The sequence below is a fragment of the Manacus vitellinus genome, unplaced genomic scaffold, assembly GCF_001715985.3.
Source record: "Manacus vitellinus isolate BGI_N305 unplaced genomic scaffold, ASM171598v3 scaffold_14_pilon, whole genome shotgun sequence".
In the NCBI taxonomy this organism is placed as follows: Eukaryota; Metazoa; Chordata; class Aves; order Passeriformes; family Pipridae; genus Manacus; species Manacus vitellinus.
The window spans coordinates 15,925,585-15,952,160 of NW_021939063.1; positions in this window are offsets into that span (position 1 = coordinate 15,925,585).

Sequence of the window (26,576 nt, forward strand, 5' to 3'; positions counted from 1 at the left end):
TGAGATCTGAAAAATAAAAATTATAGACAGATTTTCATCTATATATATGTAAATACTGGTACTTTTCAGTAGTGATTTGGAATTGCTGTAAAAGCCTCCAAACTAAAGAAGTGGGCAAATCACATTAAATAGTATATGAACTCTCCAGCTGTGCTCAGAATACCAAAGCCAAATTTAATTTGAAATACATCTTGAGAAATTTCAAAGTGTATTGAATGTTAAAAATGAAAACTTAAAAAGTTTGATTATGCTGGAAAGGATCCTTTGTTATCAAGTAAAGCAATGGCCTGTGGGGAAAAATGGAGAGCAGCCTCAGCTTCCTCCTTCCAGGTTTCACTGTAATTACTCATCTCCACTTGTGCTATCTGGAAGGCTTGATGAGACCTCCCAGTTTCTCAAAGCTGATGTTGGTTAATCTGTGTTTTAACACAGAACAGATATTTTTGCATGTTTTGGCCAACAAGTGACTCACATTTCAGTGGTGATGACTGAATATACGATTTCTCAGGATGATTTAAATTGAAATCCCCAAGTTCTGTTTTCATGTCCAAAGGTTGTAAGCCAACACCATTTTTTCAAATCATACAAATCAGCCAGACCTATTCTCCTGTGCATCCTACTATCACAGTTCCTCTAAGGAACTTTATGAAGTGCCCCGTTCCAGTTTTGCTGAAGTTACAGCAAACATGAAAACAATGGCATCAAACAGAGGAAGAAAAGTGGGCTGAAATTAAGTAGGACAGTTAATATGAAATATGAAAGTGCCACATGGAAGTTGGCACCAAAATAATTTGAAATCACCTGTGTATTTTAACAGGAGTTGGCGTGGGTTGTTTCTCTCATGAGGAAGGAGTGGTTCTGGCTGCATCCTCTGGACAATGCACAGCAAAGTCTGACTTCTGTCTCTGAAGTACCCAGAACCTTTTAACCCTGGAAAGAATAAGCTTTAAAAAAGGAAGAGAAATCCCCTAGCTCATAGGGACTAGCAGGTGCTCCCAGGCAAATCCAGAAGGGCCAAAAGGAAAAATAAAAATAATGAGTGTAAAAAAAGCCCTGACAACATATTCAACTTCTTCCAGCATCAGACTGTTTTCTTCAGGCCCAGCAGTAGTATTGGGCCAAAATTAACAGAGAAAACTCACAGAACTTATTTTTATCTTAAGCAGGTTGCCTTTTTCTTCCTTATTCTCCCACACAATCATTTAAGAGCACAAAAAGCACTCAAAAGGCTGAAGAGTAATAGTTACTATTTATTTGCTTCTAACTGAAATAAAGGACTATGGCCTTGCCTCCAAGGGCAGCATATTTTTTGATTTCATATCCACACCCATTTGAACAATCAGCTTTCCAAACAATATTTCCCAAAGTTACAGGCACTGAGTAATGCTGTAATAAAGGGGATGATTTTTAAACCTTTGGCTGTCTTTCCTTTTCTCCCTGGATTGTGGGCATTGCTCACGAGCTACGAGAGTCACTTCCTCGAGGGACTGCTCCACATCTCCAGCTCCTGTGGCTGCCTGTCCCCTCTTATTCCTGACAAATAACACTTCCCCTGTGTTTGCTTTTGGAGTGAAAAAATTTGTGTAATATCATAAATTTGGGAACAGACCGTTGTGCCAGTTATTCATGAGCTCTGCATTTTGCATGGGGGGTTGTGATGGTAAAAAAAAGTTGCTTGTGCTGTCATATTTGCCTTGTGCAGACATTTAGTTACACACAGCCTTATACATGGGCCACTCAAGGTCTAATTTCTTGTGTGAATAAAATCCAGGCACTCACTGTGAGGTGGTCTGAGCATCCAGGACCACCAGCCCTATGGCTCAGGAGGGTTGGAACACAGAATTGTCTTTCATCTGTATGTTATGCTGAGATTTATTTCAGCATTCAGAAGGAGGAACTTTTCTTAATATGGAAAGAAAAAGTGCTTTTCCTTTTATTTTTCCCCCAGTTTCTTTTACCAAGCATGGTTACACACATAGAGTGTTGCAAGCAACCCAGAGCATCAGTTGGAATTTCTCCTTGAAGGCATAAAAGCAGTGACTGAGGAAGCAGCTGATCATGACAGAAAATGGAACAGAGTGTCAAGGGAAACAAATCTTTTGGACACTTCTAAAGCAGTGTCTCATTAGGCACAGTCCTCATTTGCTCTTTGCACTTCTGTCCTGCTTGGTCAGAATATAAAACTTCCTTCAGCTCTCACCAAAACTGTGGAATTTTTACTAGAACAAAAACCTCCAAGTCAAACACTTTTTCTTTTCCTCAGGAACTGTCATTTGCCATGAAAAGCAGAAAGCATCTAACAAAGTTTGCATGTTGGTAAGAACTCCCTTTCCCAGTGGAAAGAGCAGGTTCGAGCTGAATTTAAGCAACGCTTGTCCCTTGGCAGGGATCTGATACACTATAAAACCACATTATTTGGGCTGTTTTTCTGTCAACAGGAAGATATGAAAAAAATGCTCTTTATGGATTTAATCATCTTTTTCTGGGTAGACCTTCCAAGAGCACAAACCCCTTTTGAGTGCTCCTCTGTTTAATGGATGGGCAGGGCTGCCCTGTACTAACAGACTCTAATCTGTTCAGCACAGTCCAATTCCTCAAATCTGAGAAAGTAATCAATTTTATGGTAAAATACAGAAGTGCAAAAATCTGAGATTATGACATTTCATGCCTGTTCATGCTCCATTACTGACAGACTGAAACAGCAAATGCAAGAAACTTTCCTTACTGATCACCAGTCCTACAAATCAGGTGCAACATACACCTACACAAGTCCAGCTGCACCAGTCTCCAAATGCATCTTGGAAACTAAGGAAACATGGTATTTTGCTCCTTTCTGTGCTAACTTTGTGTTCCAGGAACATGCAAAAGCACTTTCTATATCTTGCTTCTAGCACTGTAGCAAGAGCAATGAACGGATAAAGAGAGCAGAGAGCACCCCAGATGTAACCCCAGTTACACAGGCTTGACAGTCCAAAGAGCATCTACAGGAATAATGTGATGTCTGGATCTAGTGATGAACCTTTGGATGTTGACAATTACCAGTAAACTTCATTAAAAATTGTAAAAATTGGTCGTTCTTTAAGAAGAGAAAGAAGGACAGTGACAGCATCTGCCTCTGGACCAACCCAAGGCATATGACAACCCAGGAACTGTGAGGCTCTGCACTCCTTTACCTGCCAGTGGGAACACAAGCAGCTTTATCCATCTGTGGGGGTGGTTTCAGGAAATAGGTACAGGGCTCCACTTGGTCTCTACAGCAGCATTTATAGCACTGGAGTGCTTTGTTTGTACAGTGGGAGCACATTTCTGTATGGATAAAGCAGCCCTTGGCTACAAAGTCGGTGACTTGAAACTGTGGGCATTGCAAAGGGCTGGGAGAAGGGAAGAGAAGGGCTGTTCCACCAGAGCAGCACTGTGGGAAGCTAAACACCAGACTCCAGTGTGGTCTGGGGATACAAACACAGAGCCTTAGCAGTGCTCACTAAAAATCCTATTTCTACTATGGGAAGAATCATGGACTAGTTTTTGTACAGCAGTTAATCTAAGTGTGCAACTCTGAGTAACTCCATTTTTTTATTTAAATAAACCAGCATTCTCCCTGCCAGTGAATCCTTCTTCTCCAATATAATGTAAATAACTCTTTATACATTTCATTTTTATGGTCTCTCTGATTGTGTCTTACACTTTCCTTCAACAGCAAAAATTATTTACAAATAAGAACACATTTTCCCAGTAAAAGGAGGACATTTAGGTTACTTTTCCCTCCACCTTTTCGAACAACTTTACACTGTGTGACAACTACCCATTCACTGGACCCCTGCTGCTGGAACAACTTTATGATTTTATTTCCTTGCACCTCTAAAGCTCAGAGGGAAAGACACCCCGTGCAATGTATGGATATCTGTGAACTCAGTTCTGCCAGTGGCCAGTGAGGACAAGAGCCCTGTGCATGGGAATTGTGCCAATCCAGGCTCCTTCCCAGGGAATCCTGTGTGCACAGAGCAGCACAATTTCAGAAATTAGTTTCCTGGCACTTCAATAGGGAAACTGTCTCCTGTCCATGGGCCATTATTGTGAATAATTATGGAATTTGAGGCCACTCCGAGCACATCAAGCCTAGAAGAACTCTTTATCCCTAATATTCCTATGTATCATTTATCAGTACACAGTGACTACAAATGTTCCCAGAGACAGATGTCACACAGAAGCCTCAAGGAAACATTGGGTGGCAGCTTCAGCACATCTAATTCTGTGTGTGCAAACATCTTACAGTTGTATGCAATTTTGGGGCTAAAAAGCATAAAATTAACACAAAACTAGAGAGTAATGTGCTATTTGTCCCCACCCCAGTAATCATTAGCTTCTTTGAAATGCTCTAACACCAACAGGCATCTTCTAATGTTAAGTGATCCCACATTTTCATACCAAGATACATAATGTTTTAAGGAAGTGTTATATTAGAGCATGATAATAAATAATTTGTGCTGAAAGCTTCCCTGATCACTGCACAGAAACACTTGCATGGACACGAAAAGACAGACTGGAAAGCTAAAGCCTGACTGCTGTAGGCAGGACTGGGAAAGCCCGTAAGAGCAAATAATGGAGAGATGTGGGAGACACCATGACACCCCAGTCTCAGCTGAGATGGAAAAGTGGCTTTTACCTGGCAGTGGGACAGGTAACCCTACAGAACACTCTGCTGAGTCCTGGTGAGCCTCAAGTGACCAGTGCTCAGGGAGCTGGGTCCCATCTAACTGGTGGGGTCTTGACAGCATGTGTCAAAACCTCAACAGAAGGAGTTTTCCTTCCTCTCCACGTCCTGCTGCAGCACCTCTCTGGCAGAACAGACCTGAAAAAAAAAATAAAAGGAAAAATGAAAAGGACAAGCTCTGCTATTAGTGCAGCTACAAAGACATTTATAAACCAGCACAGAAAGGGGAGCTGCTTTTAAAGCCTTTTGACTCTTGCAGTCCTGCCAAGAAGGGGGAGTAGGAAAGGGTTGGTCATATTTATTCTTACGCAGAAACCCCCACCCGCCCCGGGCTGAGCGTCTTTCAAGGAAACCAAACATTTTCTACTGCCAGTAATGAAGCTTACATCTAAAATCAGAAGGGAACAAGAGAAAAGGCTTTTCGGTCGTGTGATAGACAACCTGCACTCCTGTCACAGCCCAAGCCCAGTGCTCTGTGTGGCTCAGAAGCGCTGGGCACAGCAGCGGGATGGCACCGAGCGCTGCAGGGAGGAGGCTCAGCTGCGAGCCAGAGAGGCGTGTGCCGGCTCCACGGGGTGCCTCCAGCCCAGCCCGGGCAGTTATTCACTGCCTCGGAGAATTTTCTGCCTAATTAACGAACTGGATTGGGGTTTTCTTTGTTTTCTAGACCACCAGGTCACAGACCAAAGAATCTCCCTTTGCCTCTTACCCTGACGACACTTCTGTGGCCACTGCTATTCCCAGGAAAGCATGGAGCACGTTCTACTCATTCCCAGTGCTTTCTTTATCTCCCAGTGCACACTGGCTTTATCCTGAGGTGGTTGTTTTCCCTGGCTGAGTGGAGGGTATGTCTACACAACACGGGAATGTGCAACACGTGGCACAAACATGACCTGATGGACCAAAAGGACTAGACCAGAAAGGCACAATGGAAAAGATGCCAATAGGGAAGGTCGTCACTTTGCAAGAAAACCTGAGATCAGCTGCAGGAAGCTGCCTTGTCTGCAGGAAGCTGCCTTGTCTGCAGGAGTACAGATCAACCCCTGCAGCTCTTCCAAGTGGGTCCCTGCATGGAGAAGCACCTGGCCCTGGCTGTGCTGCTGTCACCTCCTCCTTGCACACCCATAAAGACTGAACAAGGCAAAAGGACCAAAGGGTTAAAACCACTCCAGCAGCAGCTGTGTTGGATAAAAGCACAGAAGATGTTCTCACTTAGATCAGTGTAAATCAGAAAAGCCTCCACTGACAAAGAGGCAGCCAAGTCTGTCGGGCTGAACAAGGCTGGAATCAAACTGACAACAATTAGAACTCTCTCGCTATTTTTCTCCTCCGCTCCAGTTGTTTACCTCTGCCTCCCCGCCTGCTCCCTGCTTCTGACATGGCAACTAAAACGTTTTCGTTCACAGCCTCATGAATCCTTTCTTCAGAGCCTTCCCTGAAATGTTCAGATTTCAGGTGGTCACAGGGTTTTGCCTTCAGATTTCAAGCTCCTCAGGGCAGAAACAATGTCAAATCAGTGTGAAGCATCCTGCATGCTAATGAGGCCACAAAAACAGTAACTGTACATACAGTTAACACATTTTTTCTAATCCACATCCTTTAAGTATTTTGTAATCCAAACCGCCAAGAACCAAGGGCAGAAAGAGCAGGGGTGTCTCGCTCCTTCCATCAGGTTTTACAGCTAACAAAGTACTTTTACTGGTGTGCTACAGCATATCCAACTCAAGCATGGCCATATGCTCTGCTCTGTAATCAAGAGATCTTTCTTTCCCTCTGCCACGCATCTTAAATCACCGGCTTCAGTCACTTACAATGTGCTGCTCCCTGGAAAAAGTTAATAAGACTCCATAAAAAGGCTGTACTATTACAACTTCTGGCAGTGGCCCATATATACCAATCACCTCAATACAGGATTTTTGGCAGGTATTTATGCTTAATTTTCTACTTAAGCAGCTATTTTATTAAGAATCCACATGTAGTTGCTTGACATTTCACTTGACCACAGATGAACTTGGACAGACACCTCCTCTTGCAGTGGGTGTTGGGCTCAGTGCAGACACACGGGATGGCAGCCCCCAGATATCACATCCTCCTGTTCCAAAGGATGCAGAGTGGGAGATTATCCATGGGGCTGCACAAAGTCCATCCCAACACGACATCATGACTTTAGACAGACGTGATGAGCAATACTTCACTGAATGCTTCAGGGTTTAGGGATGGACAGCTGAAGCCTTCCAGCCTCCCAGATGGCAGACATTCAGTGAGCTCTTGTGCTGCTGAGGTGACCTTTTCTACTCCCCTGAGTTCATCCTCACAATTTCAAATGTTAGCACTTTAATAACAAAATCTAACACACACCAACAGTTCAAAGGTGAAAAGCATTTTACAACAGAATGAAAATCATAACAGTGTTCAGGAGACTCAAAATGACTCATTTCCCAGGGGGAAATTATTGGTATTCCCTCTCCAGCAACTCTACTGGTGTCAGTGTCATTAAAAAGAGGGAGTGGGAAGACAGATAAACAAAGTCTTAAAAAGCAAATACATTTTAACTAGTGGTTGTCACCACACTTAATAATTAGGGTACTAATTAAGAGGGTAAGTAACACACTAGCTATTAGCTTCTAGTAATTAGTGTTTTTTTCTCTAGATAATAACACGTTGAAAAGAAAATAGAAAGACCTGAATCCATTTCACCACTCACCCTATCCACATTGTGAAAACCTATTACACACATTAATCACGAGCACCACAAAGCAATACTTTCAGATTTTTCAGAATCCTGCAGCTCAGCATTTCAACATGTGACCTTTTACGTGCACAGCCTGGACCTTGATGATGCCTAATGGGGTTACCTGTATGTGCACAAGTCATAAGGACCACAGCTTGGGAAAGCAATTAGCTATCTGGTTGGGTTTGACTACTTATGCAGAAAGGAAGATGCTTGAATTATGTGAATTGGGTTAAAAGTAACTAAGCAATAAAGGATTTGAAATCTTGAATTTCTGATTTTATGGAGAGAAATTATCAGATGACTACTTGCTTGTATACATTGCTTTTCTTTTGCTTCAGGTTTCAGGGGCTTTATTAAGAGGATAAAAATACTTAATGCTGAGCTACATTCTCTGTTTGCTTTTAAAATAAATCTTTGTGTGGGTGTAATTTAGGCTGTGGGTAGATTAATACTCTCAGATTTGCCTATGGATAAGAATATCCATGCAGTGTCTCACTAAAGCACCTTTTTTCCCCAAAGATACATCAAATGACTGTGTTGCTGGACACGATGCAGAGGTGTTAGATACCACTGAAATAGTCCTGCCTGGGGTAAAAGAAACAACCACTCTAGCTAGCAAAGTTACTCAACTGTGGTGAAGGACAACGAAGGAAACATTCCATCTCATGCTGCTTTTAGGTTTACCTCTTATATGTATCTTCCCCCAGACTGTTAGAAGGCCCAGGAATGGTTCTCTCGCTGTTGTTGTCTTCAGTGAACTGCACTTTCCTTGACTTTTAGAAAAAAACACAACACTTGAAACAATGAAATCGAGAGTTATTCTCTGCTAAGCCACATCCCTGTGCTCTTACACATTTCAGTACCATTTTATGAGCAGACACACACACGTGCACACACATCAGTCCCACTGGGGAAACAGGGTTATTTTAAAAAAAACCCACAAAACTAAGAGCAAATATGAGCAAATATGTTTTTCTTTAAACTGGTATTAAAAATGCATCAGTTGCTAAATTTAAAATTGTTGGTAAGTAAACAGCAGGTAGCATTGTAGAGAGCCACTTCATAAAATTCTAATTATCCCTTTCCTATTTGTTGTGACATGCCCTCACTCAGATTATGTGTTTGGACTCGTGCCCAGTCTTCTACTTGGAAAACGCAGAGTAAGCACGAGAGGTTTGTGTAACCTCCAATTGGTTTTCTCTTCATTGTGAGGACGTTTTGTGAAGCTGCTGCACGTGAAGGGAGCTCAGGCTGTCTCTCCTGCTTCTTCTCACCCTTTCCTCACCCCAGAGCAATCAGCATTTCTCCCCATGGCACTGTCTGCAGAGTGGGGCTTCTCCAGGTGCTCGTTGACAGGCCAGTGGTGATGCCTACAGAAATGTACAGAAATGCACTCCAAAATCATTCATAAAGGGTATTTCTCTCCACATACACTCCATTGGACCCTGGCAGGATCCCCTCACTCAGGCCTGATGTTGTCCATGCAAGGCTGTTGGGTCAATGCAGTGTTAATCCAGTCACTGTCCTGCCTGCTCATGGGAGAGCAGTTCCTGTTGGTGCTCCCATGTACTCTCTGGGATGTTGGAGAGTGAAATTCAAAACACCCCTTTCAAACCTTCAGAGTTGCAAGCGGGAAGTAAGGAAGGGAAAAGCACTGGTGGGTTCGAGAATGTCCAAACCACCGATGTTCCTTTCAAATGAGCATGTGGGTTTTTGTGACTCCGTATTTTGTGTCCGAGGCAGAGAGTAAAAGACTTCCAAGTATGTTGTAGAGACAATCTCCCCTTAATTCCATGAGCTGAGGAAGCCCAGCTCCCAGGAGCTGGTGGGTGCAGTGCACTGACCATCCCCAGGGCTCCATGACTGGTACGCTGTGATGGGCATTAAGGACACACGTGGCAATAACCACCCTGTCAGCTCTAACACAGCGTTGTGTATTTAACCTCCAGGCTATTACCATTATTCAGCTTAGCCAAGTGAATGTAGTGGAAAAGCATTTACAGTTGCTGGAGGATTAATCTTCTGAATGATGCATGGATTTTAGAGAAATGTCTTTGATTTATATAACGCTATACTAGGGGATATAATTTCAATTAGCAATTGCTAATTTTGATTTAGTATGTTACATACTGGATACAGCAGGTTTATTATGGTTATATTATCTAATTTATTATGATTTATATTTACTCTAATGGGAATATATATTAATCAATAGATGCACTGATTAACTAGGGAGTATTAACTATACTGCAACACTGGAATAACACAATCAAGCCAGTGACAGACACAGAGTATTGTCAGATGGCGTGACTGATATATCTAATTCTGAATTTTACCCTGGAATAAATACAAAAAATAGGCAATGATTATCAGCTTCATAAATGAATATATCTGCTGTAACAGGCAGCATGTCAGATGCAGCAGCTAAGCTACTTGCCCAGAGAGTCCAATTCTTCTCCAAGTAGATGATTTATATGTTTTAATATGAAATGTATCACTCACCAAACAGCTTCTTTCACTATGTGATATATAAATTCCACCTGTCAAGTGCATTTTGATATTGTAATATATCCCGTTGTCTTGCTTCTTTCAGGGGACTCTGTTTCTAATTCTTTACATGCTTCCTGTGTCAGAATGATATCAATAGCATCTTTCATAGTGTTAGTCTCACAATGGCTACACAAAACCTCTGCTCAGTGCTTTGCACAGAGGATTGTAAGCAGCTGAGGTGCCCTGGAGAAATCAGGACCTGGCAATGACTCCTTTCCTGCTCTGCTCCTGGACAGGCCCCATGCTGCTGCCTGGCAGCACTGGAAGCTGCTAAAGGAATAAGGAATAGAGAGTTTTACCCTAAAAGACACTCTTTCCCCCAGTTTCTAACAGAAGAACGTGTAGGAAGCTGTAAGACCAAGGCCAGAGGGACAGGACCTCTAACCCTCCACAAGCCCTTAGAAAGGTTGTTTGTGAGCTTGTCCTGCTGTTATGATCACAAAAACATGTACCAGGCTAATGTGGGAATAAAGGCTCTGTTTGGCTCTTTGGTTTGAAAGAATACCTGCAAACTTCCAGCTGCCTTTAAAGTTTAGTTTCAGTGGCACTCTGCTGCCTTGATGGACGGTCCTCCTGTGCTGAGAGCTGGGAAAGGCCTTGTGGGATCAGCCCAGGACCCCTCAGTGCACAGGCAAGTCCAGCATCCCCAGGTGCTCCTCTTCTTCCAGCCTGTGAATTATTTCACACATGTAAGTCAAAAGAGCAGGATATTCCCAGTGTTAGATGGAAGGAAACCAGCACCTGGCCATAACAGCCATTGACAACTCCCATCACACCAGTAAGGGAAATGTCACCCCCTTTCCCCTTCTTCCTCTAGTGACCTGCATTTATCAGGCTCTTTTCTGCTCAGGTCCATCTGCATGTCCCCCCACAGGAGCTGCAGCCCTCTATGGATGTCCTGCATCTGCAGTTCCCTGAATTGAGACAGCCACTTTCCTCAACTTGTAAAGACTCAAACAATGCCCCACACTCCCAAAACTTGTTTGTTTAACTGGTTCTCCAAAACCTTCACGACCTGCCTATCTCTCAACCCACAACAGTCAAGTAACATTCCTAATATACACCTTGCATTTTCTTCACTGCAAAATTTACCCCCTTTCATCTTGCTCCTATGGAGAAGGAGGCAGGGGGGTAACAGGGATACAGTCCCTTCCCCTGTGGGATGGTGACTGTCAGAGCTGAGACTTTTCTTTCCTGTGCTGAAACTCTGCTTTTGCTCACAGATCATTTTTTTCTGACCTCTCTCTTCTCACTGCTGCCTTTCAGAATATCTCAGACTTGTCCATATCCTTCCCATCCCACGTTGCTTAGAACTGGAGGTAAGTTCAGACATAGATATTACCAGTTTTAGCTGAAGCAAAGTAGCATTTTGTGACACAGACAGGATACATTCAACAGCACATCCCAGGATGACACATGTCACAATGCACCACTTATTGGTCTATATTTAGTCTGAGGTACAGGTTTTCTGCCCCTTTTATGCCTAGCAGCATTTCTCCATTTTGTGCTTGGGAGTTGATATATCACTTTTATCTCTCCAGAGTCAACCTCAGCACCACATGGACAGCATTGGGGCACCCTACCATAAGAAAAGGGGTGCCAAGGAGGTGGCCAAGCTCTGAGACATGACCCAGATCAAGGTTCCTATACACCATTTGCACCCCATCAGCATCCCCACAGCAGCAGAGCAGCAATCCACACACTCATTTCCATGGTGGGTGTTGTGGCTAACGAGAATCCAGGTCATTTGGTCTGAGATGAGAGGGGAGAGCAGACATTTGGCTGAATCTTGGATGATAGACAACATACAGAGGACCTACTGTACCAAAAGGGGAAAAGGAATTGTCACCTGTGGACATCAGTGACTGTAAATCATGTACATGGCAGAGGGTCTCTCTCAGCTGAGACCAAAACCAGGACTCCTAACTTAGAAGTAACAGAAAAACCTTGGAGAAATGCAAGACAGGGCAGATGACTTTTTGATTACCAAAACCAAACTCCTCAACTCCTCTTCCCTGAAGCAGATCTCAAGAAGAAAAATGTTAATCTACAGGACTTCCAGGGCCAGAAAAGCCACTGTTTGCAGAGTAAGCAAAAGCATTACTGAGCATATGAAGAGCACATGCAGCAGAGGAAAGCAGAGGCCAGTTCCAGCAACGAAAAAAATAAAAAACCAGCCCCAGAGTATAGATTTGAAAACCGTAAGCAGGTTTCTAAATAACCAGCCCAATTTTTCTGACGTGTTGAAGGCTGACTAGTTCCCACTGAAATCAATAAGGGGATGTTGATTGCCTGGTACTTTTGAAAATCAGGCCAACTCTTCAGGAGCATAAGCAGGGGCCTGAAATGCCTGATTATGCCCCATTTGAAGTCTGAGCCTCAGTACACAGCATTGTGCCTGCTGTTCAGAAACATGTCTCTCAACATGCACATCCTCTGCGAGGATGAAAGCGGAACCCTCCTGCCACAATCAGACCGGGCATAGAAACCTCTCTTTCCACCACCACACACTCCACCCCCCTTATTAAATTGAATATACCAGCTGCAATTATGAAAGAGGAAAAACCTTTCATAGATGCTGCAGCACATCATCAAGCACTGTGTATAATTCAGAGATAAAGTGATGGAAACCTAAATTCGCAGGTAAATAAAAGCTGCGTATAACTGTGACCTGTCCTGATCTACCCACAGGCAGAAAGCAAGGCAAGGGTGAGGAAAGGGTGAGGTAAACAGAAGGTTAAATACAAGCCTGGCAGAATATATTTCCTAATTAAATAAGCCCTCCAAACATTGGCTGTGAAGCTTTATGTTTCTAGTGCTGGCTACTGACGTGCTTCAATGAGCATTCTGGATCTGGGGCAGGTCCTTCTTCCCTTTATTACCATTCCATGCCCACTGGCTGCATTGGAAAACGTGCTGTGTCCTTCCACGAGCACCTTCCCACCTGATGCAAACTCTGGCACCCACAAGCAGTGATTTACTGCTGAATCACACAACAAAACTGACTCTATCCTTTATAAATTCATAAATCCCGAGTAGGACAGTTTTCCCATTATGGCTCAGTATTGTTTCAGTGTGTCACCCCCATTGCTGAAGGAGAGACAATAAATCCTGAGACTGTGAAATCCATTGTATTTATATATGAGGCTGCTTTTGGTCTCCATTTCCCAGCCACAAATAAACTGAGATCTTCTGAGTTTGCCAGAGGGATATTTATAGTTTGCAAATGGTGACACATTAAATCAATTGGCTTCTATATTTTCTCTGGGACATTTTATTGTTTCCTGTAAGACAACAAATACTTTTCCCATCCTACAGACCCTTTTCCATGTGGAAAAAGTCTGGATGAGCTTAGGTTTTCTTCACACTCTTCCTTTTTACTTATGAGGCTGTGATTTATACATGCACAGTCCTGCCCTCCTTGCAGCAGATAGAAACAGCAGGAGAAACTTTCTTTATTATAATGGCTTTTTTGTCTGTCCTTTTTTTATCTTCTACCTTCTAATGCCTCTCCTTGAAGCTACTTAGATAATATAATCACAGAAATGCCTATTATGCATTTATAATAATGCTTAGTCAAAGCAGTTTTGAGAGTTTTGGGCAGTACCATTGTATCTGGGATGTGGTCCTGGGCCAGGGCCAGAGGTGTTAGACACAGTCCCATCACAGAATGAGGATTTTCACAAATCCAGCCACCACACAGTATAAACCTGCAAGTTTTACAGGAGCTGCAGTCAGATAGTTATATACATTCCTCTGGTCCCCAAAAGTTAATTATCAATAGCTTTGGAGGACTACATGAAGGAACATCTCCCAGTATAAAATCACTCAAAAAGTTAAGAAGAAAATTAAGGCCATGGAACTCACCTGAGCTGTGTGTGAGCTGAGCCAAGGGAACTTCACCCTTTCTAAGCCAAAGCAAAAGTGTGGCGGGGAATGGAGGCATCTTTAAATTTAAAACCACAAACAGAAGATAAAAAACAAAGTGTATCACTAGTTAACTTGATGGAAACAACAGTAAAATAAATTAATATCTTTTCCTGTTTTATCTCCTACCAATTATGTCTTTAATTAGAGGACATTCAAAAGAGAGGATCTATTTGTACACTGTGCATCCTTTGGGACACCAATATCAGTGTCAGGCAGTGTGTATGGACTGGTCTGTCGTAGTGTGGGACATACACAAGCTCCTGAAGAACAAAAACCCCCTTTGGATTCTTTATTTTTTTCCCTGGTGTGGCTGTGCTGCCCAAAGGGCATATGAGGTTTTCTCTAAGTTCAGCTCCACACTGGGGCAGTTTTGCAGCAATCCTGCAACTGCAGCTGTATCAGCAACACTGATTCACTGGGTGCTGATGAAAAACTAAAGTGTTTGAAAAGCAACACTTTTTTTTTTATTTCTTTTCATTCACATGCTCAAAATGGCAATAAAGGTCCAGGATTATTTTTTTCCTGCTTAAGTAAATGCACTTATACTAAAAGACCTGAAACAAATTTTGCTTACTCCTGAAACAGCCTAATGTTCAAATTACTAAAATATGAGAAATGAGTTGTTGAATAGTGTAGCTTATCCTTCTGCTTTGCCTTATTTACTACTTTTCTGCAGTACTTTGTAAACCTTACAAATAGTTCCATAACTCTCTGCAATCATATTTCTGCACATGAATTTTGGTGTATAGATCTTGCCTTTACTATATACAGGCTTGAGCAGGATGTCTAAAGAATATCTAGAGCACCAACACAAACATATCTGTTAAAAAGAAGGTAAAAATCACTATAATTTCTTCTGCATCTGTCAACCAGAGTTCCACATTATACAGAGCATCAGTGGCAAGAGCAGGAGGAGAAATACAGGGTGCAGAATGTGCTCAGGTTAAGTGAGAGGTGATTAACATGTTTTCCCCGTCATGTTCTGATCATTTTGAAGCTCTAGTAATCTTCTGGAATTTGATTAATCTCTTTATTTCTAGAGCAGTGGCTGTAAAGATCAGAATTTAGACAGGACTACAAATGATACAAGATTAGCAGGCCTCGAACTCCTCATATCAAGGATAAGCTGCTAACAGGGTATAAATAGGTGCAGCCACACAGGAGGTTGAGAAAGGCTGAAGATACTGAGCAGGGAGCAGCATCACACACCCAGGCTCCAACACACTGTGCCATAGCTGTGGGGTGTAGAGGGCTCCCCTTCCCTGGCCAGAGGTTCCCAGCTCTGCACTGGGAAGGACAGCAGGAAAAAAAGAGGAAAAATAATAAAGGGGAAGTTGAACAGAGGCCTGATTTACCAGGTGATGTTCTGTGCTGTAGACAAGATGGTTGTGCTGTAATTTAGATTAGCCCAGGACATAACCTGCAGGGAAAGTCACAGAAGATTGTTCAACCAGCTTCTGGTCCCACATGGCCCATCACTCCAGTTACCATCCAAAGTGTCCAGGCCAGTTCTTCCTTTTAGATCCCTGCTTCTCTCCCAGGTGCACATAGAAACATGCAGACAGCAGGGGCTCAGCACCTCTGCCTCCCCTTTATCCTTTGCCTCTCCAGTTGCCAGGGCATCTCCAGTTGCAGCAGATGTAATGCTAGTAAATGCTAGGCCCAAAAAGGGGCAGGCAAAGGGAATGCAGTTGGAATTTTGGACTGGCTTTTTAGCCACATCCTTCCCAGAGACAGTGGAGGTGCCCTCACATCTTCTAATTGCAGACCTAAAAACCCTAACCCCGCCTCCCAAAAGTCAAGCGAAATTAGCTATTCTGTAAAGCTCAAAACCACAGCAATTAGACTGAACCCACTTTTAAAGTCCCCACTAGGAACTGATCTCTGCATGAGAAGTGCTTGCATTTCACTCTGATTTTCAGGTATTTGTAGAGTACAACATTAGCAGGTGGAAGGCACAGGTGCTTTGTACCAAAAATACTTTGCACATGTGCTGTCCTGTTCAGCTCCCACAGAAACCCCATGTTTAGATAAAGATGTTTTGATAAAGAGGCAAAATGATCTGTTGCAGGTAGAGAAACACACTGCTGGAAACCCAGGGAGATGACAGGGACGAGTCTCCAGAGCTGCAGTGCTGTGCCTGGAGCACGACCTCTTTGCTACATGGATGGGGGAAAGGTTGCTTGGCTTGCCCTGCCTGGAAGCAGCTGATTTGAACACCACCATATCTTTTCATATGGACAAGAAATTAGGTCAAAACTTTCTAGGAAATTTCTGCTGCCTGTTTTAGAACACAGTTCAGAAGATCAAAGGAGAGGAATTCTATAGAAACCCGTGTGCAACCACATGTGGAAACAAAGTATTAACGGGAAGAAATCTTGTGCCTGAGCACTGCTGAGCTGACATCCAGGGGCTTACCTGCAACAAAACCTCAGCACAGCTCTGCAGCAGCTGAATGGAAGGCAAAGAAAGCAAGTAAACTTAAAACAACCCTTCCAGCAGTGCCCCCCTGAAGGACAGAGACATCATTCCTTCCATTAGCAGTATGGAATCCTTCCTCCCTGCTCCCAGCTCCACCAGCAACTTGGCTCCAAAGAGCCTCTTCAGGCTTTTACCAACAGCAACAAATCTTCCCCGAGCAGTGGAGTTTTTATCAGTAGTTAGAGAGCTCCTCACTTGTGTTCAGTATTAAATGGTTCTTCCTTCTAAAGCACTATTTTGATTAGGTGATCTCTTCCCTGAGAAAAAAAACAACACACTTAAGGCCAGAATTTTAAAAAGCTATTAGACTCCTGCTTAATTTAAATGCATAACAGCAGGCAACTCAGCCTAATTCTCTACTTGAGCACAGAGTCTCTTGATTTATACACACAAGTGGAATAGCTTTTGCAGATGCATATTTTGCCATTTGCTTTATCCTCCTTGTGTTTTAATAACTTACCTTTACTTATGATTTTCTTAATTCAGACTTAAATTAGACAAACAATCATTTGGGATACAGCCTGCATTGACCAACTTCCTCCAGTGGCTTTGAAAAGAGAGCTCATTGGACTCCTTTAATCCCAAGTCACCTTGTGGTGTATTTGGGCAGCCCTACATTAGAGAGAGAAATCTGGGTCTCATTGTGAGTCAGGAGGGAAAGGGAAGAGCTGAGGGTTTAACTCCACACATCAGAAACTCCTTCCAAACATCCAGAGGGAACACTGAATCGCATACTAAGACAGCTTTTGCCACTGATAAATCTTCTGGCAATTTCCACACTGATCTCTCCATAGATTCCCTTGATTTATGAGGTCATTTGCCTCTTGACAACTGATTGAACTAACTACTCTAGAGGAGCATTTCTGTCCCAGAGCAGGAAAAGGTTTTTAAACTCATTTTTGATAGCTGGAGTTGAAACAAGTGGTTGGATATGCAGCTCATCTCTATACAGTGGATAAATTTCAAAACATTCCAGAGACAACTTTCTATAGAAGATTCAAGAGAGACAAAGAACTTCTTGGTCCATAAATAGTGGGTTTTTTGCACAGAGGAGAATATCAGCGTGCAGGATGTAATATCAGATAGCATTTCCTAAGCATACAATTACCACTGATTGTAATTTATACTGGAATATAGCTTGGCCAGCACCAGTTTCCAAAACATTTCCACCTGATCATGCAATTCTTTCTGAAATGACACCAGAAAACTAAGCTCCTATTGAGAATGAAATTACCTCCTGAGGATATAGAAGGTGTCCCTGCCCATAACAGGGGGGTTGAAATCAGGTGATTTTTAAGGTCCTTTCCAACCCAAAGCATTCTATGATTCCATGATTCTGCAAAATTATGCTATTTAAGTTTTTATTTCATTTGATATTGTATTACCTCTTTTGAGACATCAGTTGTATTCTGTCATGAATATTTTCCATGCAGTTATTTTCTTGACAAACAGTTCTTTGCAATACCATGGTTTTTTTCTGACATTGATTCTCTGATTATTTTTTTTCTTGCTTCACAACTCACTCTCAAGGCCAAAACTCCACAGGCAGGATTTCTATCAATTTGAGCTGGAATTTTCACCTGATTAGAAGCTGCAGTAAAAAGTCTTATGATCACACCTGGACCGTGAGGTTTCAGTTTCTCCTGACACGTGACTAGTTCCAGATTTGATTTCAGTCCCAAGTGTTCCTTGCCAGTTGGAATTAAAACCCAGTTCATTTTCAAAATTCTCTGTAAATGAGAAGACATTAAAATAAAAATGAAGAAAAAAAAATCTCCCCATAAATATTGTGGTAATTTGAAATAGTTTTTTACTTAATTGTTTATTTTTCTTGTTTGACCTGACTGTATGACACAGCAGTAACAGCATTGCTTTCTAATCACAGCATCTAATCACAGCATAAAAATATTTCTTGGTAATGCATAACAGTTTTTCTGAGCTGAAAATAAAAAGTAATGTTCATCTGCCTACAAGGCTTAAAGTAAATAAAACTGAAATACACTATTGGGATTACACCATGTGAGATGATTGGAAATGCTGGCGTGATTTGACATGTAACAGCCCCCAGCCCTGGTATTAGCAGGCTGTGAAATCATATAAAAATGAAAAGAGCCCAGGAGTAAAAATAATGAGTTTCAAAAGAAAAAGGTACTTTTTGATCATTTCTCAAAAAGAAACTTTCTGTTCTGCGTTTTGTCCCCCACCACTTTTGGGGCTGTTAAGGAGCCTTTTCACCAACAGCAGTAATTAGTGCTGTGGTTTAACCCGGCTGGCAGCCAAACACCAAAGAGCCCTTCGCTCCCCCCATGGCATGGGGAGAGAAGGTGAGAAAACATAAAATAATTTTCTGGTTAAACAGGTCAGAAAAGGAGGGAAAAACAATAATACTGGTAAAAGAATATACCAAACAAGTGATGCCTAGTGCAAGTGCTCACCACCCGCTGGCTGATGCCCAGCCACCCCCAAGCAGAGGCTGCCACCCCACTGGCCAACTCCCCTGCTTTTTGTTCAGCATGATGCCACGTGGTCTGGAATATCCCTTTTGCAGTTGGGGTCAGCTCTCCTGGCTGTGTCCTCTCCCAGCTTCCTGAGACCCCCTGCCTCCTGGTGGGGTGAGAAGCTGAAAAATCTCTGACTCTGTGCAAGCCCTGCTCAGCAACAGCTAAAACATCAGTGGGTTATCAACGTTATTTCCATCCAAAATCCAAAACACAGCACTGTACCAGCTACTAGGAAGAAAATTAACTTTATCCCAGCTGAAATCAGGACATTAATCACTGATAAAACCCTCTGCAGACCAAGCCTAGCCAATGCAAAATCTGGCAGGTAGCTCATCCCTGGCCCCTATTGGCTTCTTCAGCTTCCCCTCATGTCAGCCACTGTTCAGTGTCTGTCAGAGCTCAACTGGTGAAGTTTCACAGCAACTCCAACCATTGTTTAGCTCTACCACATGCCCATGTTGTGACCAAACTGGTGACACAACCCCACTGGTGGTCAGAAATCCCGCTGGGGCTGCTGAGATGCTGAGGATCAGGAAACCAGGGCCACTGATGGACACGACACTGTAGGTGAGGACTGGCCCAGAGCTGGTACCTGCTGCAGACTGGGTGGATCCAGCCCAGTCACTTCTGTCTCTTTTGACAGCCTGCAGTGCATGGGGCATCCCAGAGCAGGTCTTGGGGCTGCTACACCTCTGCCTGTTCCCTACACAGATGTTCAGCAGGTGAAGATGGGCAGTTGTCAGTCTTTGACTCCCTTTGCAGCCTGTGCTCTTAAAGAATTCAATCATTTCACTGTGTCACCCTTCACTTACAGACAAGGACCTGTTGGCCTTACAACATGGGAGCCAAGGAACAAGGAAGAGGAATAATGATGGAAACTGCCTCAAATGGAAACAATGTGTTTAATGATCAACAATACCCTGAACTTGCTACAACTGAAAATATGTTTTCCTTCCACTGAATACTCTATTCATTATAATGAACTTCTATCTCAGTGGCTCCCAGGTACTTTCTCCTAGCTGAGACTTTGAGACAAGGTCTGGGTTACAACATTCCCGTGGAGGTCTTATGGAGTTACGGTCCTATTCCCTAATGGCAGCTTTTGGGATGGATGTAATTTGTCATAAAATGGATTTTTTTTTTTTAGGTATTAAAACAGTTTCTCATCTTGTAAAGAACACATACAGAGAATTTTTGCTTCACAGACTCTTGAAGTGTTTTCTGTGGAAATAATTCAAACTTTTTAAACGTGACACAAAAGTCTCTCGTTTCATGGGTCTGGATATAAAACAAATTAGAAGCTACAGAGACCTGCTGCCTGACATCAGAGGAAGCAATTAGGTTCCATAAGCTAAACTGAACTGGCCATGTCTGTCAGCTGAGGGCATGAGCAGGAGAATACCCAGTAGCTGAAGGAGCTTGTTTGGACACACAATCATTTCCCACCTGGACTGACCAAAGGCTCCAGCACCATGGGAATAAAGGTCCTCTCAGCCTGAACTGCCACATTACAAGGAGCCAACAGAAAAGAGTCAATCCAGAATATCTCTGCAGGATAAAATGGAAACAGACTCTTTTAAAACCATTGCATTCTCTCTCATGTCAGAAACTCTTCATCAGTGTTCTGTAAAAGCACACGAAGTCATTTGGTTTGAAAAGTATCACATTAGTACATTTTGGCTTTCAAACATGAATTTTTCCAAAATGATCATTTTTATGCATGCAGATACTTCAAAGGGAGAGATTAGAAGAAACAACACTTCTTATCCCTCCCCTATTTCATCTATCACCAGGGTGGTAATCTTTAATACCAACTGCAACTTCCACTTCAGTCAGCACTGAAGCAGAGTATTATCTGCTGAGCAACATCATTATTTCAGCAGCAGCACCTCTGTTTTGTTTGGAAGCTCCTGGTCGAGGCACTGCTTGTGCCTTGAGCCTGGTTAGTGCATTAGCCCTGGCAAGACCACAGCAGGAGTCATATGAGCAAAGGTCCTCAGAAATGGAAATTACTTCATGAGCTTTCAATGGAAATAAGAAGAGGTCAGTCAAAACAAGCACCCACAGGAAACTAATTGAAAGTGAAATATGGAATCAGATGATAAAATATAGCTCATTTTTATACAGCCTGATGCTCACATGCATTTATTTCTAACATCCAGGGACAACAGTATGGAAACATCAGCCTAAGCAGCTGTTTTGCACTTGGCTTCCTGTCTGCAGCGGTACCTTTCAAGCACAAAGCTCTCAGGTGGGTAACATGATTGCTCAAATCATCAGAACTTCAAAATGTTTTCTTTAATTAACGTCACAGTCCCATAGGCATCACTGACTGAAGCAAGTTGTTAGCCTACAAAACCTGAACACATCTTAGAGATAAGGCCTTTAAACACAACAGATTTTAAAATTTGGGGGAAAAACCAAAAACAAAAGAAAACAACAAACAAATAAACAAACCAAAAATCACCCAAACTCCCAAAAAACCCAAACCCAAACATTGTGAGGACGAGGCCAAACAAGTGCACACGGTGCTTTACTTCCAGTTTAGGACCCACACGGAGCACAGAGAAAGATACTTTAAATTAGGGCTTTTAATAGGACCAGTTTGTTTTAAAGGTTTACAAGTTCTGCAGTGAACCCTCCCACCAGTGAAGCTGTGTTCCTTGGATGGATGGAGGAAATGGGGGCTCCAAGGTGAAAGCACAGGGAGGTACCCAAGCAGCAAACAGCAACACTACAGAGTTGCAGGGCTCCCACCTCCCTCCAAGGACTGCAAGATGAAGAGAAAGGATCAGCTGTAATTATAGAAATTTTTCAGAAATTCTGGACATTATTCAAACCTAAATCCAGGCCTCTGTTTCACAGCAGACCCACACCTATGTCAGAGTCCAACCTAAGGTATGAAATTCTTTTATCCAACCCAAATGCTGCAAGGGAAGGTGCTGCTCAGGCTGTCCCTGCCCTTCCAGCAGCCCCTTCTCCCTGCCTCTTTCCTCTTGTGCAATTAAAAAGAATGACCAGACTGGAGCAATGTTGGGGCATGGAGAGAAGCCACTCCTGTGTCCTGCTAATAAGCCACGAGCCAACTTTCCTGTAGGTGCACTTGGAACTGTTAAACAAAGAAAATAAGAGCATCACACTGACAGAGCTCTCCTTTGGAGAGGTCACAAACCACTCGCCTTTCCAGCAGTGAAAACCATGGCAAGGGAAGGGGGCTCAGCACCTGCAAAAATACTGACTGCTTGTGGTGAATATATAAGCATTTATTTTCATGAGCCAGATAATTGGGTCCTTGGGAAGCAAACTAACAGGAGGAAGAAAACGTCTAAAATTCAGATTTCCTTTCAAGCCACTCATTTTTTGCCAGCTATCATTTTATACAAGAGCAGTGACTGAGTGCAGATGCAATTGTGGTTGTCCTGTCAACCAACCAGCTGTACTTCTTGGGTCCTACTCCTCTCTAAGGGGTATAATTTCCCAGAGATCGTGGTGTCAGAGCAGTAGCACTTTTTACTGTAATCTCTTTTTTTCACCTCTTCTTTCTCTCTGCACCCACTGGAATCTCTGTGAACACCTAAAAATATGTATGACTTGGCAGATCTACGCTGGGGCTCCTCACACATCAGCAGTCTGCCTAAGGCATTGTGTCTAAAAGCTGAACATCATTATAAGTTATCCAACTAGCTGATAAAATGTTACTTCATTTTTGTTTCCATGCATTGATTTCCCCCTTGATGTGACAGCCCAATCTCCCACTCACTCACTGTCAGCTGCTGTTTCACGTTTGATTCTGACATTCAGTCACTCCGTCCTTTCAACACACACCTTCCTCAGCACTAAATGTACACTTGCTGTGGGTCTGCCATGCTGAAATTGCTCAGGAAAACTTTCTTGCTTTGGTTTAAAAATAATCCAAAGTATTTCTTCATTGTTTAAGGAAATCATTTCCCCTCGGAGAATGACAACATGCTGCCTTTTGTATGTGCGCTGCATATTGCAAACAAATACCTAGTACACACTTATATTATATATCCACCAGTATTTTATGCTATTTATATATACAATGCCAAAATCTGCATTGAACACATGCAGTCACTATGGACCCCTGAGCACCTTTCAGGAATCTGCACAGTTGCTTGCCCCAAGTCCCAGTAAGTGCCCAGCTTCACCCTTGATGTCTCTAAAATTCCCCAGCAGAAAAGATGTGCTTTCTTTCCTCAGCTAAACCACCCATCCAGCTCAAGGCATGTGTTTTTGCTGGGGTTCAAGGTGGCAAACTTGGAGGCACTGAAAATCACCTGCAGGTAATTGCATCTTTAAAAAAAAAATCAAAATTCATAGACTGAACTTAGTGTATTTGTTTGATTTGATGTCTCAATTCTTTGCAGAAAAGCATTGATGTTCTGATTGCCAGGGCTGACTGTTCTCTGCATTGTAAAGTTGGTCTGGTGTGCTAAAGCATCACACCCAGACTTCTGAATGATGATTTTTCTCTTAGCAACCGATGCTCCTTCCTTGAGCTTTTCATCTAAGTAAAGCTTTTGAAATGGTCTTTCTTTCCACACTCCAGTAATCCCAGCCAAATGATTCCCTGAACTGTTAAAGCTATCCTTATTCTTTATATAATATATATACAAGGATATGGGCATCTGAAGACCAGACTCAGTTTGGCTGCTGAGCTTAATTATCCACCACTGTGAAAGCACCAACATCAAGTGCTACCTTAAAAACCCAAAAGAAAACAAAGGCAAACAATATCAACAACCACAAATATTTTAAAGGAGGAGCAGGTGCTTCCACTCCTGTTGCCCATCCTGACATACCTTAAAAAGCTGCATTTATATGGATAAACACAGAGTCAGTTTAAGATTGTTCATACCTTTATATTGCATTTTCTAAACTTTTTGTAACATTCAGAAATCTTTCTCCAGGAAATAAGTAAATTGAACTTTTTCCTGTAAATCTCACAATAAATGCTTTAGGTGAGTTCTGATCACAGTCTGCTCCTTAAGGGGCACTTGTCACATCCCAGTGATAACTCCTACACATCCTTTTCAAAATAGTGAAAGATAAATAGTTTCACGGTGAACAAATAGTAAGTGTGATTAGAAACAATGGCTAAAGTAACTGTCAGGTCGGGAGAGCAACTTATTGAGAGTCAAGTCACAAGTATCATAATTAAACAATGACTTGTCCCTATAACAACACTTTTCAACATCTCTATCTGAAACCAGTCAAACTTTTAAAATGCTTTTTGAGAAACACAGATAAATGTCTAAGACTCTCCTAATGGGTTTTTTTTGTTGTTTTTTTTTTTTTTTAAGGTTCTGCAGTCACTTAGCACTTCAAATGTACTTGCTTAGAAGAAAAAAAAAATTGGGCTAATTTCCCTGGTACAAACCTTCTGGAATTTTTAAGTAAAAGCACACTGTATTGGACAGTTTGGGTTTTGCATATGTGAGCGTGTCACCCCTCGTTTGCACTTTCCAAACGGTGTGATTTGCTCAGTGTTACTCTTGAGTTACCTGTGGTCTGTAGCTACAGGTTGTTAAGGGAGAGGAAATGGCAACAGTCAGGCAAACAGCCAAAAAGTCAAATGCAATCATGGTAACCTGCTGCTGCTGCCTTTCCCTCACACAAAAACAAGTGAGGACGAGCACTGAGGTCAGACTGCCAGGACATGGACAAGCTAAGAGCCCTCTGAGAGGTCCTGCAGTCTGGATCTGATATTTACTTTAATCCAATATAGCCTCAACTACGTGGCAATTGGCACGTTAGAAAAATCTCAGGTTTTATAGGATTTTTTACAAGGATATGCTTCCTGTACAGAGGCAGAGGATGAACAAGAGTTCCTGTCACTGCTGCTGGCAACCAAGTCAAGCAAAGGACGTGCTGGACAGCAAAAGAGAATTCTATCATGGCCCTCTCAGCCTAAGGAAAATTAAATTAAAGTCTAAAACAAAGAACTGAAGGTCAGATTGCAAAACAGCTGGTATTACTAGTTGTAAATAGATTTTAAGAGAGCTCCATCTATATGGGCTGAGTGCTTCTGAGTTTCTGCCCACAAAACCAAACACCAAACTCTGATGCCTCGAGCCATGCTACAGTCTATATTAAAATAACTTTTTAATATTTCAAGGCTTTCTCAGTGCCAAGCTATTAAATGTGTAGACTGATTTCCTTAGAGCAAAATCCTTTCCCAAAAACCCAGACAGAATGTCAGTCAAAACAGTTAATTACTAACCAAAAAATCCCAGTAATTGACTGCATGGATTTTAATTTTATGAGATAGCATTATCCTTGTGAGAACTCTCCAAGCAGAGGCTGGAGAACAATAACTCCCTGAACACAAAAGCAGTTCCCAAATCACAGCAGAGATGGTAAGGTTGAATTTGACCTTGCTTGCTCCAATAAAAAAATCAGGTTATGTCCATGAAAATGAGTGAGAAATAGGTAACAAAAGGGGTGACAATGAGAAGAGAAGGGTCTTTTTGAGGGGAATTTGCAAAATGCTACAGTTAAAACTACCTTGGGCCTTTCATCAGAAATGCTCTCTAGGAGGTAAACAGTTTAGCAGACAAAAAGCCACAGTTTAGTGACAAAAAGTGACTACAAAAGCACCTTAAAAGTGGTTATTAGATAGAATTCTTGCATATTCTTTCTTCCCTGCCCAGCAATAATTGGTCTCAAATGGGGAACAGTGACAATGCCAGACCTCCACACCGGGTGACAGATATTCCCACAAAGAACAGCAGTGCCCATTGTCAACATTTTATCTCAAGTTTCACACCTGGACTTTTTTCTAGAGGCCCTGCATTTATGTAAGAATCACTAGGAGTGTGTTTGAAAACTATTATTAAGGCTCAGAGTTGTGGGGGAAAGCTCTAAAGTGTAACACAGAATAAAACCTGCACTGCCGATGCTCAAAGCCTGGAGACGACTTAAGGCCCCACCAGCTCCTTGCTGCAGAGTCTGCCAACAGCAACTCCTCCACACACAAGGTTCCCTCTCATGGGCACAGTCCTGCTCTGTGCTTTGGCATCCAGTTTGATGTCAGCTCTGAAAGGGGGAGGACCTGGGAGAGCAAAGCTGGGATGTGTGCGCCGTGTCCATCGCCTGCGGCATCAGCGTCGGCCGGCCGTGATGCTGCTCCTCCAAGAGTGTGGCTGAAAGGCATCCCAAAGCTGAGGGGAAACTCCACACTGGAGCTAAACAAAGTCTGTTCCCTGAAAATGCAGAAGTGTTACAGACAAACCCTGGCACTCCCACACCAAATGGATCAGGGTGGGTCTCACTGCAGGGTAGGGAGTGGTGTTGGACAGTTGGACAGTCTCAGCTTCAGCTGGTGGGTGCCCTCAGGCAGATTTTCTCCTACTACAGGACTCATTTTCAGATACACCTGTGCATTGCATCCAGTGTCACCATCCTTTTCTCACAGAAGTGTTTGAAGATGAGTGGGTTTGCCCAGGTGTCCATAAAGTAAGCTAAGGAGATTTCTAATAACTGCCCCTGAAAGGTCCTGTAGGGACCTTACCCAGAGGCTGGCCAAGCTCAAGCAGCAATTAGTAGAACCAGCCTGGTATCTTCAGATTTTTGCTAGTCCCAGCAACATGTCACTTCAAAAGTGAGAGGTTGTTTATCCCCTCTTGGTTATGCTCTGTGGTTCAGC